The sequence below is a fragment of the Megascapheus bottae genome, chromosome 16 (assembly GCF_031878675.1).
Source record: "Megascapheus bottae isolate mThoBot1 chromosome 16, mThoBot2.hap1, whole genome shotgun sequence".
NCBI classification, from domain to species: Eukaryota; Metazoa; Chordata; class Mammalia; order Rodentia; family Geomyidae; genus Megascapheus; species Megascapheus bottae.
Window position 1 is genome coordinate 16361414 of NC_143524.1, and position 7747 is coordinate 16369160.

At 38.0% G+C, this 7747-nt stretch overlaps 1 pseudogene; it reads right to left on the bottom strand.

The window, feature by feature from the left end:
• Positions 1 to 304: 304 nt before the first annotated feature.
• LOC150052946 (adenosine 5'-monophosphoramidase HINT1 pseudogene) lies at positions 305 to 767 on the bottom strand (annotated as a pseudogene).
• Positions 768 to 7747: the final 6980 nt, after the last annotated feature.

Genomic DNA, 7747 nt, shown 5'->3' on the forward strand with positions numbered 1-7747 from the left:
TATTGCTTAGCATCATCTTGTATGGTCATATGTACATAGCTATTGAGCTATTACGAGTTTCTGTTAGGACTGCCCTAGACATTTAGTAATTATTACCAATGACGAAAAAGATGGAGTCTGGCTTACTTCACCTAATGTGATTTTTTTTTCCCCCAAGTCTTTCCATTTCCTTAGGAATGGGGGGCAATGTCACTCATTCTAATGGCAGCATAGAATTCCAGCTTTTTTCCTTTTGATCCCCTCCCCCTATTTTATTTCCTGTTTTTATTGTATTTGCTTTTTTTAAAAAAAATTAGGCATAGGTTTTTAAATGTCTTTAGTCATACACAGGAAAACAAATACCTGCCATTTAACATATTGGAACTTGAAAGCCTCATCTCTGCCTAGAGAAGGAAAATTAACGTGAAGCATGCTTAACCAGGAGGCCACTGCATCTGTCGACCCCCGAGGACATGGAGATGGACACCTTCTTTCACCACCATCCGATAGCCCTTCTTTAGGCCCAGATCAGCAGCACATTTCTTGCCAACAATCATCAAATGTCCAAGAAGACTTTCATCATCATCTTCAGCTACAGAAATCTGGGATATGTGTTTCTTGGATATCACTAGAAAATGGCTTGGTGCTTGAGGAGAAATGTCATGGAAAGCAAAACACCAGTCATCCTCAAAAATGATTTTGGCGGGAATTTCCTTGCGGATGATCTTCCCGAAGATTGTGTCACTGCCAGGCCTGGTGACCTGAGCCTTGGCAATCTCATTGGCCATCTCGGCCTCCCTCCCCACACGGTGGCCATGGGGGAAGTCTGTATTTGCTTTTGGTACCCTTGTCTTGTGTATACATTTATCTAAATTAGGGAAGGAACAATAACGATGAAATGGTGAGACAAAGGACAAGGTCAATACAAGATGCTATGTTGGAAGTGAACTTTGCATTTTGCTGAGGGTTTGATAGGGAAATAAAAGTGGGAGAAAAATGAAGATACAACAATAAATATGCAACAAGAAGTGTATTCACCAACGTATGTATGTAAATGTAACCCCTCTGTACATCACCTTAACTTTAAGGCCACACATCTCCACTGATAATTCATGACCCTTGTGATCTTACTCAGTATTGTGGCATCACAGGCCCATCTTGACCTCTAACCACTGAGATCTTACTCTGTCTGCATTGCGACATTGTAGACCTATTATGGCCTCATGTACCCACTGTGACCTTACATCCTCATTATTACCAAATGTCCATTGTGCTCTCATATTGCCATCATGATATCACTGACCAATATCACATTGTGTCCTTAGATCCTTATTGTGATCTCAAGACCATGTTTCACTTTATATCACCACCAGAACCTTATAAATCCATTGTTATTTCATAGGACCATGATGAGCTTATGACAATTGAGAACACACATGCCACTGTGACCTCATGACCATTGTATCCTCGTATTGCCATTAGGTTCTTACATCTCTTTTGTGAACTCACATTGCAGTGGTGACATCTCAGACTTGTAATCTCATAGTGCCACTGTGACCTCCTGATCATTGTGATTTCACATTTCATTGTAACCTCACACTCCCCTTGTATTCTCCTGTGACATCACATCTTCATTGTGTTTTACTGGGCCCTGTGCATCATGAGATCACAGACCCATGAGGAAGCTCACATGCATGTTGCCCTATCATGAACATCATGCCTTCATATTGCCATTGCGACCTCACAGACACATTTTGAATTCACAATTCCATTGGGAACTGGTAATGATAATTCCACATTGTGTTGTGATATCACAGACCTATTGTGGCATCATATACACCCATTGTGGCCTCCTAACCTCAGTGTGTTTTCATGACCATTGCTACCTACCTTTACCTTTGTGAACTCGTATCCTTGTGACCTCAGGACCGTTATGATTTCCATTTTCATTGGTGCCAGACCTATTGTGACCTCATATACCCATCATGACGAACCATTGTGATCTCACATCACAGACCAATAGTGACTTCAAATATCCATGGTTTACCTAACAACCCTCGCTGTGACCATTTTACCTTCATTTTGCCATGCTGCTATCATAAGCATTGTGAACTCACATTGCAGTTGTGACATTGTAGCTTCATTTTGACCTCACATTCTCATAGAGACCTCTCAACCACTGTATCCTCATGTCCACATTTTTTCATCACTGGCCCATTGTGATATCACATCCCCATGGTGACCTTGTGAATCATGGTGCTTTTATGTTGGCATTGTGATATCAGATATCATTCCCATTTATGATCTTCCGTTTTCATTTTGTCCTCATGACCACTGTATCCTAGTATCACCATTAGGAGGTCAGAGACCCATAACCTTTTTTTATATCCTTGTCAACATTGTTACCTCACTTTGCCATTGTGATCTCATATACGTATTGTGACTTTACATGATCACTATGTCTTCATATCACCTTGGTGACCTCACAACCATTGTTCTCATATATGTTTCACATCTGATTTTGTCCTTCTGAGATGATGTTTAAATGAAATTTTTCAATGAGTATACTCTGGGAATTGACTTTTCATCAACAGTTATCTTGAGATTCTAATAACAATGTATTTTCTAAATTACAGAAGGATACTCCAAATTACAACATACCTTTGTCGTTTTTAACCGTAATTGTTCATTGTATGTAGCCAACTGATGGGTTAACTGTTGAAAGACACCTGGGCTCTTTCTACTTATGGAATATCTTGTACAAAACCATTGTGAACATTTGTACATAAGTTTTGGACATGAACAACATGGGTTCATGTCTCTGGATAAATGCCCAAGTCATAGAATAGTTGTATGTACAATTTTTAAAGAGACCAGCTGTATGTTTTCTAGACTGTCTGCAAAGCTTCATATCCTAATTGCCGATGCAAGAGTGAACAGTTGATCTACATACTTACTTTAATTGTCATTTGCTATTTTATCTCAGTTATTCTTAAGGTGTACACTGAAATGTAATTATGGTTGCAATTTGCATTCTTTGAACATCTTTTTAGGTTCTTAGTTGACTTCTGTACATTCTCCACATAAAGTATCTCTTCCTGGTTGTTAGCCTATTTCGTAATTAGATTGCTAAAATCAAATTTCCATATGTCTGCATATCAAGTCCCCACGTCAATTGAGGACCAAACCCATTTGATTTCAAATATATTTTGGATAACAACTCAAAATGTAGTTCCATCTATTTGGGGGTTCTTATACTCGTATTTTCTGGAATACTCAACCTGGCATTCCCAAAAGTTACACCATGAATCAAACTCTATTTGATGCCAAGAGAGTAGTGGCATGATTCTCAGAAAGGAAGGTATTCCCAGAAATGAAGCACCTGGGAAATTAAAGCTCCTTTTTAATTTAGTACTTCAGTGAGAGTCTTACAAGTGTAATACAAACTTCAAAATGTCCCTACTGGAAATAAAGAATGTTCTTTGCTATTGTTTAAGTCTATTTCAGAGGCTGTTTACATTCTCTTGATTGAGGAAGAAGTAAAGACCCTTCAAATCTTCCAATTAGATTTTCATTTTATTTTACATTTCAGTAAGGAAAAACACAGAGTGACACCTCTGGTAAAGAATACATTTAATCTGGAAGGAGCCCTGCATCATTTTTATGATTATTCAGGACAGAAACCATTTGAAGACTTAATTATATGCAGTTAATTTTGGTAAATGAAACAGTGAATATTAGGTATTAAAAGGAGATCCTTCTGCCCTCCCTCCCTTCCTTCCTCCCACCCTATCTCTCTCTCCCTCTTGCCCCTCCTCCCTCTTCCTTTCCTTTTCTGCTTCTCACTCTCTCCTTTCTCCTCCTCCTCCCCCTCCCCCTCCCCCTTCCCCCTTTTCTCTTTGGACATGGGGCTTGAACTCCAGGCCTGAGTGGTATCCTTGAGCTCTTTTGCTCCAGGCTGCACTTTAAGCCACAGCACCATTTCTGTTTTTTGGTTTTCAGTTTGGGGGGTTTTCTAATTTTTATTTTTTGAGTGGTTAATTTGAGACAAGAGTCTCACTGAGACTTTTCTGCCTGAGCTGGCTTTGAACCATGATCCTCAGATCTCTCAGCCCCCTGAATAGCTAGGATTATAGGCATGGGCCATCAGCACCCAGCCAATTAAAATAATTCCTTAGAAAAAAGATGAATTTCATTATTTTACAGGAAGGAAAATTAACCTGGAAAGATCTGTTGTGACCTGTATATTCAATCTATTAACATTTTAAGAATTTGAAAATGTCTCTGCTTACAAAGTTTATTGATTAGTATAAGCTGCTCATGGGGTGAAATCTCTTTCTCATCAATCCAAGCCTGGAGACAGACCATAACTTGCCTTTTAAATATTTGACTAGACTGCACTTTTTTGTGTTCTTTATTTCTGTGTATGTAGGGACATTTATCCTTTCTATCTCTTTGTGTCTGGTCTCTGTTGCCTGGGTTCTTAATGGCAATGCCCTAGGACTTGGTGGCTCTATGGATATAAGGACAAATCCAGCACATTTTAATATTTATTCCATGTTAAGAAAACACTTGAATGCATAGGTTGTTGCCTATTTCTCACCTATATCTGAAAAATGGCTAACCTAAATCTTCCATTGAGGAAAATTAGAATCAAGTACCCAAAATAATTGTACTTTCTTCTTTGTCATTGCCTAAATGATTATTGTTCCGGAGGGTTAACTAATCTTCCTTCCACCCTGAGATTCTGGTCTGGAGGGGCACATAAGCTCAGATTGTGAGCAAATACAAAACTTTTCCTTTCTTTCTGTCAGCTAGCATCTTGAAAAACTTGTCTGAGCTTTTATTTTGGTTTTTATTTCTAAATCGGCATTGTAATGCAAAGTACCCAGCAAAGATATTTTGTGATTTTGTGGTGGACATGTATTTGTGAGTAGAGTTCTATTTTTTCCCTAGTGATTTCCTTGATATTTACTTGTGTGTGTGTGTGTGTGTGTGTGTGTGTGTGTGTGTGTGTGTGTGTGTGTGTGTGTGTACCAGTACAGGATTTTGTAATTAGGGCCTAGAGCTATCCCTTAGCTTTTTGCTCAAGGCTAGTGCTTTACCACTTGAACAACACTTCCATTTTCAGCTACTTTCTGATTAATTGGAGATCAGTCTCATCGTGTTTTTTGTCCAAGCTAGCTTCAATGGAGATTTTCATACTTTAGCCTTCCGAATAGCTGGGATTATGGGTATGAGCCATTAGCACCTGGTTATTCTCTTGAATTGTATTGAAGAAAACACACTGAGGACATGTAAATACATGGTTCAACATGTAAATGAATGCTGAAAAAATTATTTTTGATCAGGGGTTTGGACTCTGGACCTGGGCACTGTCCCTGAGCTCTTCAGCTCAAGGCGACTGCCCTACACCTTGAGCTGCAGCACCACTTCCAGTTTTCTAATGATTAATTGGAGATAAAGTCTCACAAGCTTTAGTGCCTGGGCTGGCTTTGAACATGGATCTGCAGATCTCAGCCTCCTGAGTAGCTAGGATTAAAGGTATCAGCCTCCACTCCCGGCAGTATTAGCCCTGACTTCCTATTAATGGATTCCTTTCTTAAAAAAAAACAAAAAAACAAAAAAACACCCACACTCTTCTAATTAATATAAGATCTTAAGCAAACTGTCAATTTTTTATTCAAATTGCAAATTTATTTCCTGATTTCAGAATCACTAGTTAATGCAGTAGTTTTGATTCTGTTTGTAATGCAGGTTTATGATTAGGACTTAGCTCATAAGGTGAGTATTAAATGAGTTAGTGTTAGAACAACACCTGTCCATACGGAAACACCTCCCTAAACAAACTTATATGCATTTATGTTTCTGAGAATCCCTTTAACCTTGTTGTTCTGGTCCCGGAAATTGCATGAGTTAAAACTTTCTCCTCTAATGTGGAAACCAAGATATGATTCTATTCTTTGCTTATTTTAATTACAATTGGGCCTATCTATGAGCTATATCCATCTAACTAAGGACTGGAGGCTCAACATTTCTTTTTCTAAGCACTCAGGATGTATATATTTCCTTGACCACCACCAATAGCAATAGCAGAGTCCATAATTCCAGAAAAATTGATCCAGCCCATCACAGCCTAATATTCTTCAGACACCAGTGTCCTCAAAATTAATTCAATGGTCTTTTATTGCTAAGTCTTTCTTTTTTTCTTTTTTTTTTACATTATGACTTCAAAACTGTTGCCCATAAGTGAATGCAGCCTTTATATCTCTGAGGAAACATTGCAGAGCATATCTGTCTGCCTGGCTCTGTCTCCCTCCTGCTATTGATTCACATTTCCCTATGGTCCTGAACCTGTCTCCAAACAAGGATATGCTTATGTGATAGTTTACCTATTCATCCTGCTCCATGTTTTCTTAGTTAACTGTACATTTTATCAGTGCGTGGGCCAGTGCTTGGCTAGTACAGGTTTCTGAGTCAGCAGTAAGTTAACAAATCAACCTCCAAAAGTGACCTTCTCTGTAAAGTAGGCTTGCTTTGTGACCATAGACTGAACATAATGGGTAAGTAAAATAAAAGATTTCTTATGAACCTGAAATTTCAGATAAATGCTACATTTTCCATATAATTGACAAAGTAGTATTTCATAGGATAGAGTTATCTGAGATTCAAATTTAATTTGGAATTACTTATCAGTATTTTTTAAATCTGGCAATCTTAAACTTAAATCAAGTCAACTTCCTGAACTCTAGCACATGGAAATGAAGAGGAATGTTTACAGTTCATGGTATTAGTGAAATGTTTATTCCAATGTCACTTTTTCCTAGAAGTTGACAGTTAACTTGTTCAAACTATTAAATGCTCCCTTTATCTCAGATACCATTTTTAGCTTTCCTTTTGATCCTTCTATACATGCTGTATTTTGTGTTTGTTGATCTTTTGTTCTTACCAAAACAAAGATAGGTTACTGTACATCTTCAGTGGAGAGAAAATACACAAGTTGCTACTGTAATTTTATTTAGCAGAGTACTTATTGTCCTAGCTCAGTAAATATACTGGTCCTATAGGAGCCACTGAAGTTTGGTGGACATAAAAGCAACATATGCATACACATACATTCAGAGATTTCTCTAGCAACCAGGATGTGAATAGCAGAGGGAGGGATGTAAAGGAGGTGCAGGGATGTATACAAGAATAAGGTAGAAAAAAATTAAAAATAGATTTACGGAGGGCAAATCTAGTAGCTGTTTTTGAAGTAGTCTAATCAATCCCTTTGTCTACGACCATAGATACATAATTAAAATACGCCGAGCCGTTTTTCATTTTCAAAAACAGTCCAAAACTGAATTAAGAATTTTAACCAAGTTCACAATTTAAACAGGCTGTAAGTTCACCTTTTTCTATGGTACTGCACACACATGCTTCATTTCTGTGAGGAGCTCTGAAACAAATGTTCCCCAACCCTTTGGCAGATTCATAAGACTACATTTTACAGAGTCCTTATCCATAAAATGGGATAATGTCATAATCTGCCTCTGAGGGGCAATTAAAGAGATTTACAGGTCAAGTTTGCCAGATGCTTTGGGGAGAAAAAATGCACCATGTTGCTTAGTCATGAGATCTTATTTTGTAAAACCTAACACCTGAAACCCACAATTTCTTGGAATTTATCTTATTCTTTCATTGACCAATGAGCATTGAACCTAATGCTTTCTGCTTCCTGGCAGAAAAAAAAACCAACATGCCTGAGAAATTCAGAATTATTTAT